This window comes from Crassostrea angulata, chromosome 3 (genome assembly GCF_025612915.1).
Source record: "Crassostrea angulata isolate pt1a10 chromosome 3, ASM2561291v2, whole genome shotgun sequence".
NCBI lineage: Eukaryota > Metazoa > Mollusca > Bivalvia > Ostreida > Ostreidae > Magallana > Magallana angulata.
Genome location: NC_069113.1, coordinates 11,796,450 through 11,806,665, shown reverse-complemented (window position 1 = coordinate 11,806,665; position 10,216 = coordinate 11,796,450). Strand labels below are relative to the sequence as shown.

The 10,216-nt window shown below is 33.0% G+C and overlaps 1 protein-coding gene across 3 annotated transcripts in view; it reads left to right on the top strand.

Annotated features, from left to right (window-relative positions):
• The first annotated feature begins 542 nt into the window (after positions 1 to 542).
• The window catches only part of LOC128175408 (ras guanyl-releasing protein 3-like), a 49,019-nt gene continuing 39,345 nt past the window's right edge, over positions 543 to 10,216 (top strand). Inside the window, exon 1 of one of the 3 annotated variants that reach the window (XM_052841016.1) lies at positions 543 to 697. The gene's annotated coding sequence lies outside the window, so the exon portion shown is untranslated. Of the gene's footprint in view, positions 698 to 7,570; positions 7,769 to 10,216 lie in introns of those variants that run through there. The other 2 variants (XM_052841022.1, XM_052841017.1) reach the window with 2 other exon arrangements.

Genomic DNA, 10,216 nt, shown 5'->3' with positions numbered 1-10,216 from the left:
TTAATACATTCAAAATTACAAAAGTGGCCCCGAACCATTGGTAAACAAAAATATCGTTCGGACCCTCCTTCCGGAAAAAAAAATTTGGATCCGCGCATGAATAGAGCCCGCTACTTGTGGAAATGACACATTTTTTGCACGTAAAATGCAACAGAAATGGATTTAATTTGTTTTTCTTGAGGAAGAGGGGAGCTAGGTTAAGTTGAATCTTAAACAGTTAAAAAGGGGAATGGTTTGGTATAAATATTTTTTATCTTAAAATTTTAATTAATTTTAAAACTATTTCATTTTGTCAATGACAGAATGAAGAGAAAAAAAACTTATAAAGGATAATTATTTTCTAGGAGGAGGGGGGGGGTCAACTTATCACCAATGACAAACTTTAAAGTTTTTTTTCCTTAACTCACTCCCCCCCCCCCCTTAAACGTAACCTCAAAACCGTGAAGGGGGATGCTGATGCTACCTTTGACAGGTCTATACAACAAGAACACCATCCTTTAACCATGTTAACTATAACCCTTATCGGCCTCCATAGTGTATTGGAGATGGATGTTTATTTTCCTGACCATTCAAGCGTTGCACACTGACGCAGATTTACCAACATCCGTGATTTGGAGACAGTGAGAGAAGCATGCCACGGATGAGGTATGATATCGCTCTTGCGTTCTAACCGCTCCAGGGACTCTACTGCACTAAGGTATGGCTGCATGAGTTTTGTAAACGCCCCAGTACGGTTTGTATGTGTATTGTACTATAGCCTATAATAAGTACAATACATTAGATAATCAGAATTAACGGCGAAAAAATGTTGCATTTATTTCACGGACTTATAGGCCTAGCAAATAGCATCAATACTGGTTGTTTTGAAATATGTATACACAGCAGCTGAGTTTAACTGTTTAATCTTTTCAAAGGGTGCTTTAGCTCACCTGGCATAAAAAATATAAACTGCATTATACAGTGTTATAGTCTGTCCCAAGATATTTATGCAGTGCATTTGGACGATTTTCAATTAAAAAACACACACCTGTGAAAGAAGTGCAATTGGAATAGTTTAAAGGGATAATTTCCAAGATAATTTCATTGACACATTATCATCTTTCACTTGGAAAAATTCACAGGAACGAAAACAGATTCCTTACGGAGATTTATAATGGGGAATGTTTACATTTTTACTCCATTCGGAATACTCTTGGAATACATCGCGCAATTTTACAACGTTATCATCCAGGCTTGCTGCAATACAAAATCTTCGTAGACATCACATTTTTGGGGGCATTGTATTGAAACCTGTTGGGCTAACAGGGGCGTTTCGACTGAGAAATCTTGGAAATTTTTCATACTTTTGAATGAACATCGTTTGAACCCTGAAGTATTTATAAATATAATGCAATTAAGCAAAATGTAAATCCGGGATATCTTGGGACAGAGTGTAATGGTATATTATAGTCTGTCCCAAGTTATTTATGCAGCACAATTTGACGATTTTCAATAAAAATGCACATACCTGTGAAAGAAGTGCAACTAAAATAGATGAAAGGAAAAATGTCTAAGATAATTTTATTCACACATATATATATCATTTATCACTCAGAAAAGTCTCACAGGAACGGAAACTGATTTCTTACGGCGAATTAGAGTGGGGAATGTTGACATCTCTTCTCCAAGTTCTTGGAATATTTTGCCCAATTTTCCAACGTTATCATCCAGGTCTGTTGCAATACGAAATCCCCGTAGACATCACATTTTTTAGCCGTGTATCAAAACCTTATAGGCTAGAGGGGGCCTTTCAAAGGAGAAAATTTGGAAAATGTTTAAAGTTTTAATAAAAATCGTTTGAATCCTGAGGTGTTTATAAATATCAAGTAGTTAAGCAAAATGTGAATCAAGGATATCTTGGGACAGAGTATAGTGCATCCAATTTTTGAGTTGGTTTTCTTGGAGGAATATATGATACATAATATATTAAATTACCTCTAGGGCAACATACCTAAACCGCATGCAGACAGGAGAGCACTTGAGTGTTACGGTGCCCAATTTCAAAGGGAATGTATATATTATTTTCTTTGCTCTCGGACTGAAATGCCACACTTTCATAGTTTAAACATGTCATGTGACTGCCATAAATATTTCTATGTCGACATATGGGAATGATATTTGGTAGTATGGTCATCATTAGCTTACTTATCTGGACATTTCATATTATTTGACATAAACCATGTTCTGTATATGTTCTTTTTATTTGGAGTAGTTGCCCTTTGAAATAACTTCTGAATTAGAGTGTTTACCCTTTAAAATGATGCCCTTTTGTTGTGTCTGGAGCAGAATAAAATGGTAGGGTAACGACTCTGGGGAGGAGAGAGAGAAAATGATTAACATTTAATGGCAACAAAACAAAATTCTACTGTTTGTTGGAACTTTTAAAGATGTTCTACCTGTTTTACCTGTACCTTTACCTGTATATGTAATGCTATATAGCCATTGCATGTCTGTTGTTTACTTGCCTTGACTATTTGCATATTAGAGGTACATCACCTGTTTTGGAGTCACAAAGATTTATTTACATCACATGTGAAATCTAGATGAACTTTGTTTATTTTACTTCAGTTAGATGATCATAAATAAACTATAGTTTACAGTCTGTAAACCTATTTACCTGCTGTAAAATTATGTTAAGCTTGCATGGCATTAAACAAATAAATTGATCAAGTAAATAACAAAATTGAATAAACTCCATGTATTCTTAATATTTAGTCTGTTATCAATTTATGGTCTTCAGACAAGAGGTGGACTGAAGATTTTAGTGTCTACTTAGGATTACTAACCATGCTTAGCATGCTTAGTGGGATATGATCCTCTAAAATAGCTTTCTACATAGGGGTAGCTAATGTTTTTAGCTCACCTGAACTAAAGACTGGACATCAAGTGATGTCTCTGATTGAAGGGACAATATTTAATATAAAAGAGACTTAAAGTACTCCATAAAATGAAAATAACACTTTAAGTTTATAATAATTTAAACTTTTAAATTTCAAAGTATAACTTTAAAAAAAAATTAAAACGTCTTCTGATCAAATGCGAGTGAAGAAAATTACATCCCATTGAAATATAAATGGTGTATTGTTTTAAGGGGAATAATTGTTGTATCTAATTTGTGGTAATTAAGAGAATAAATTTCATTTATAATACATTACCTCTGTCAGGAAATTATATAAATAACCCATCCCAGATTTCTATTTTGAAGACTTAACCTTTTGGAATTAATATCAAATAGATACTCTTTCTTGCTAATTAAATACATCAAATGTTGATATCCTTAAAAATTTGTTGACTCAATGGTGTGGCAATTTAAAGATGCATAAAATGTCAAACAAAAATAAAAGATTTTTAAAGATGTGATATATGACTGCACAGCAATGTTGCCATCATTAAGGAAACAGTAATTGAATTTGATGAATTGGTTCTGTTATATGTACAGTTCGTTGTTTTAAGTAATCAATGTTTCCTGACCTTTCAATGTGCAATGATATAATTAAAAGTGATTGTGTAATAATTACAGAAGAAACCAATGAAAATCCCTCAAGTTCTTTTTAATATGTTTAGATTATGCTTAGAATTTTTTTTTCTCACATGAAAATGTTGTAACTTTATACATGTTCTAAATAAAAAGATTTTAAGTTATAAATGATTTTAAGACTCTTGAGAGATATACATTGGGTATATCTTTAAAAATGTGCAAATGCCATTAAAATTAACATTTAAACAGAGACCAAAAAAAAATGAGTACCTACAATCTTGCAAAAGGAAAATTATTACTGAATTGTGCATCGAAATTAAAGGTTTCTGAGGTTGATGTTAAGCATATGTTCTCGACAAGGCTGAGAAAAGTGTGTGATGCGACATCTGGTCGTTTGACATCATCCAATAGTGTAATGGCTAAATAATGTGGGTTACTGCTGAAACTGGATTCTTGATTGACTATCTGTTTTCATTGGAGTATTTACATAAGATTCCGTTCATTGATTACCGTCCTTATTTAGAAATGGCTGTGTTTGAACTTTTGAAATTCATCTATCACTTTTGTAAATCAAGCAAAGATGAAAGCCAAAATTATGAAAATATGGAGCTATATTGGTTTGTGCATTGCATGAGAGAGTATTGATATGACTTCAGAATGTGCATCGATATAGCATTTGAAGATATCAGGGTACGGTAATTAAATTTTCAATAATGTACCCTACTTTAAATTGACTCAAGATTTTTGAAAGATGCATGCCCTTAAAAATTAAAAAAAAAGACTGATTTTTTTTTTGTTTTTTTCACAATGAGAAGGCTGCTGCAGCCTTGAATGACCTTGGGTATTTATGTTCCGCTCCGTTTGTCACAAAGAGCTTTGTACTTATTTTTATTTGCTTTGTAACTGAACATGTAATTTATTTTAGTGTAAAAATCAATGAAGTTCATCAATAATGATGTCTGCACCTGGGTGACTATACCTGAGTTAAGGTAAATACAGGTCTACATCTCCATTGGAAAGAAGCTGAATTCCCATCCTTACTTTATGTTTTACCATTGTTTCCAACCTGAATTTTTTTTTTACCATTGTTCGAAATCTTTTTTTTTTTCCTTCAATGTGGTATACATTTTATATGTGATATGTGTTTATCATCATTGTGATTGCATGAAAAGGAAAGTCTGAGCAATGTATGACAAAATAGTACATAAAAATTAATGAAAATAATAAAAGAGGTCTAGCTAATAGGAGATCTGCACTTTTAAGGTTCCTATCAAATATCATGTGATGTACTATACTTTCTTGATATAAACCCAAGATAGTCGAATTAGAAGGCTAAATATACTGATATTACCTTTGTGTAGGTAGAAGGGTGTAATTTAGAACTATTGTGTTCTGCTGTCAAGCAACTATATAAAAAGTCAAATTAAATGGAATGTTTATGGAAACTGATACCACTTCATGTATACATTTTATTACTGGTATATTATTGGACTTGGTTAATTTTTTTAATGAATTTTAAGAAGTATTATGCTGAATTTTATTTATCCATGTAATATTAACCAGCAAAAAATGATAAATTGAAAGGAGAAGTATAAACAAAGTGCATAAAAAAACCTCAAGAAAATATACTCTGTTTGGTCAACCATGTTTTTGTTGCATGCTTTGGTACATGTGCACTACATGTACCGGGTATCAGTTCAACGTATATAACAAACACAGTGAGAAATGATATGACATGATGTGCTTAAAATCAATGAAAAATAAAAAATGAGAGACGGTTAATATTAAGTTTGAGATACACACCTGTTACCATGCACTAAGTGGCATAGGTGTAGATATTCATTTTCAATTTTTTTAACAAAATTGGTGACTAAATTAAGAAATTCTTAAATGAATTCAATTAACGGTACAAATGTACTACCGTTACAATTGTTTGTAAATTTGGGTTGACAGTTTCTACTTTAAAAATTAACTGCAATACTGTTTTTATTTAAAAGTAGACTAAGTATAAACTGTCCATCCCAGTTTATACAAGTATTTTTACATCTTCTAAGTATGATGATTATAAATATTTTACTATTTTAATGATAATTTTATACTATTAAAATAGTGCTGTTTGGGAGGGTAACTGTTGAAATTGACACCCTGAGAGAGCCAATGAGTCAACCGATGCGAAGCGGAGGTTGGCAATGGTTTTCGAGGGGGTGTCAATTTCAACAGTTACCCTCCCAAACAGGCACTAATTATTTCATTATATTGAATGTCTTAATTTTAAAGAAAATTTTACTGCTTTTATATAGAAATGAAGTGAATTGGTGAACCGTACGCGCATAATTTACGCGCATGTAACAATTCGTTTTATTATACTTTCATGTTAAATACTGAAATCTGATTGGTTTAGATGCAGTTGATAATCTGTTCTATTACCCTCAGCGTAAGCAACACACTTAGCAACGGGTAACACAACGAATTGTTACATGCGCGTAAACTATGCGCATACGGTTCGCCAAAGAATTCACGTCATTTATATATAAAAGTAGTAAATTTTTCTGTAGAATTAAGACATTCAGTATAATAAAAAAAAAAAGTGCCTGTTTAGGAGGGTAAGAGTTGAAATTGACACCCCTCGAAAACCATTGTCAACCTTTGCTTCGCGTCAGTTGACAATAGTTTTCTCGGGGTGTCAATTTCAACTCTTATCCTCCTAAACAGGCACAATTTATATAGTGTTACCTGTTGCCAAGTGTGTTGCTAACGCTGAGGGTAATAGAATGGATTACTAACTGCGTCTAAGCCAATCAGATTTCATTTTTTAACATGAAAGTATAATAATATATAAATAGTGCCTGTTTGGGAGGGTAGCTGTTGAAATTGACACCCTGAGAAAGCCATTGTCAACCGACGCGAAGCGGAGGTTGACAGTGCTTTTAGAGGGGTGTCAATTTCAACAGTTTCCCTCCCAAACAGGCACTAATAATTTTATTATACTGAGTGTCTTAATTTTAAAGAAAGTTTTATTGCTTTCATATAAAAATGAAATGAATTCTACGGCGAACCATACGCGCATAATTTACGCGCATGTAACAATTCGTTGTGTTTCCGGTTGCCAAGTGTGTTGCTAATGCTGAGGGTAATAGAACTGATTACCAACTGCGTCCATACCAATCAGATTTTAGTATTTAACATGAAAGTATAATAATATTATCTAACACCAACGAGTGAAATAAGTGCAGCAAGGATAGCGAGGACATCACTTTTTCATTTTAAAATTAAAAATTGCCTGGACTTCTTTCAAGTACCAATAAGCTTAGTAAGGATTTGAGCATTTTCTTCATCTCTTTTATGAAGGGTTTGAATCTCTCAATCTTCACCATAAAAACGCTATAAAAATTTAATTTTGCCAACAAGATTTCCTGATTTAAATGTAAGAAAACTATTAATGGATTTAAAATACTGTAATGCATGTTCATAACTCAAAATGTTTGTTATCCATTTATGTACACTAATTGATTTTACTTTAATAATGAACACTCAGGTGCAAAGAACTTCCTTTCGTTGCTTTTTATGCTTTGTGCATCAGACAATTTAAAGTACCTGTTACTTGCTGCACTTTGGCTCATCATTCAATCAAGAATTTATATTGATAATTTTACTTGTTGACAGTTACATTTAAAACCTGTTTTTAATTTTCAATTTGTGCTACTACAAGAAAGCAAAAAACTGCAAAATATAATCTCTGTATTTACATTTGCAAAAAAATTAAAATGGCTTTATATCCTTTTGTTTTAATTAAATTATTTGTATCCCATGAGCATTATCAAATAGATACTTAACATTCCTAATTTTATTCCTTCGATCACCTCCTATATAATTTTATAGGTCCGCAAACTAAATAGATATTTAAATGGAGAAATATGTTAATGGCAGGGAAAAAGATAGATAAAAACCTGAGCTGAATTGATGGTAAAAAGCAATGTTTTTCTAGACAGACGTGTGTGTTCATGGTCCTCTGACCATAATACAGCCAATTGGATCAATAAGAATCGGGCAACAGAAAGAGAGAGAGAGAGATAACTGTTAGCTAGATCAGTATTGCTTTAGACACTCACAGTTCTGTGCTAGGTCTGCAGATACTGTTGTGTCTTGTTTTGGGCCTCACAATGTAGTGCTTATACAACCAAGATTTGGGGAACTTGTGATTTACCAAAACAAGAATTTTGCCAAAGGATTTGGAATTATTTGTCAAAAAATGTAAGCGCTTACTTTAATCAAGTTTTTTATTTTTTGGGGGTACAGATTTTTATGGTTTATTTGCTCAAAAGGTCCATTTAAGGATCGACTAAACCAAAAATTTTGTTGTCAATTTAGTTATCATTAAAGTGGATACATCGTGATTGTTAAAGCTTTAGTAAATATTGCTTGTCGGTGATTGTATTAATACCAATGTATCAGTGGTCTAGGCCTGTGCTCCTATCATTTGATTACATTTTTTATCCATGGTTCTTTTGAGGAGCCCTAGCTAGGGCTAGGTAATAAGTTGTCATTTATATGTGTAGAGTCTTGGTTAGCGACAGTCTCTTAGTTCATCCCACAGTCTTTGTAAACCCTATCAAGAGGGATACAATCTTGAGCGTCAGAAGCAATTGATTTTTTATTTTAAGGAATCCTGTCAAATAAAAATACAAAACAAGATGGTCGGTCCATTTTGACACTATGTAAATAGAGCTGCTTTGGCAGATGCTGTCCTTAAAGCCTTGCGTAAAATGATTACGTCAATGGGCTTCCAGACAGGCATTTGATGCTGCAGCTCAGCAAATTCAATGGTTTCTCCCCAGGTGAGTTGGCTTTCTAACATATGAATCCCATTTTATGTGACTGGAGCTGTAGATTTGCCGAAGGTTGTCATTTATATAGCAAGAGGTGTTCACTGGTAATGGTATCATTATTATGCTTTGTTAACGTTGTCCTGTTGCAAATCTCAGTAAGTGTGCTTTATCAAATAAATACACAGTTTATTGCATGGCTTGATTTGAATATAAACTGTTTTATTTGTGCAAGATACCATAATTATGAAAGCTCACTGCTTCTCTTGTAAGGTAAATTTGAGGCTTTATTTGTGTTTTGCATAAGATATCGACTTTAAACTACTCAGAACAAAAGCATAAAATAGGGTTGCTTTTTCAATGACTATTATAGCATCACTAAATAACAAAACAGTTTGATGTTTCTAGCTTCAGGTAAAATCCTCCACTTTATTAAAATGAGGTAAATCCTATTGATTTTGCTGGTGACAATGGAAGTTAAGGCTGATGTCTTGCCCAACTGTGGAGGATTGAGTGATTTACTGTGTGTTTAGGACTAACAGATAGCTGAACTGTTCATCTGAACACAAATTGGAAGTTAACAAAATAAACTCCCCCTCTCTCCTATCCTAAGAAACTAAATTTGGTAAATAATTCAAATATCAACTATCACTGTTAATAAACAGAAAACAAGGGGGGAGGATCATTAACGAAGGAAAATCAACACATCATTGTGCCTACAGTCTGAAGTAAAAAAACAGCAAAGAAGTGGGAAATTGGAGCTGATTACGGAAACAACAACCAAATTAATGTTGTTTACCTAGCAGGGGGAGGAGAGGGGGCGGTGTTATGGATTTAAATTCTAGCTCCCGTGAGACGCAGCGCATCGGCAAATTCTGGATAGACACTGACGATAGAACGTACAAAAATAGTCATCTCTAAGACTCATTCAGTCCATTTAGATTTTATTACATAATGAGGATATGTACCAGTATTTGAAAGATTAGATTATTGAAGGTGGATTAAGATTCGAAAGAAAGAAATTAGATGCCAGAGTATGCGTAGGTATAGTAACCCATGCATTACATTTTTGATATTGCACTGTGATGACATCACGATGAATTTGATACATTATTGAATAATGAAATGATATAATAGGAGCTATTGCATCTAAATGGTAACCAATTTAAAAGGTAATTTTAGTTAAATGCAGGGTTTAGTAAGCATGTGATAAAAAAGAATCTCAATAATGATTTGTGAAAGGATATGGTTCTCATCCAGTATTGGTTACTATCCCTTCATCAAGGCAGAGGAACAAAAAGGCAGAAAGTGTTGGAAATCATAAACCATCACAAATCATGACTGAGGGATCCTATATGTATTCCTCACATCAAGGTTGTGACATCTGCATAGAGAATGAACATGACGTAGAAAAAGATGCAATTTTGTCATGAGCAGATTTTAAAAAGCAAGTGATTGCAGCATATCTGGTTGTAAATTTCTGGCTAAACCAATGTTGGGACAATTATTTTAAAGGCAGACCAGAGCATTGTCTTCATGAATGGCTGAGCAGTTGATAAAACAGCACTAACTATCCAAAAGTGTTATACTCATATATAACTTAGGTAAAATCAAAATTCATAATTTTTAATATCAAGTTCAGAGAATATTAAGACACATTATTTTCAAAATTGATAATTTGTACAAAATTTAAATCTGACGACAAGTGAGGAGTGATACATTATGACACAGGCAAGATATGTTATATGATTTGGATAACTTTGTTAATCAATGAAATAAGATATAACAAGCAGAGTTAGTTAATTTCAAATACTGTGTGATAAGAGTTATAAGGTACTATGTTAGATATTTCAGGAAGATCGAATGGTTCAGTTGT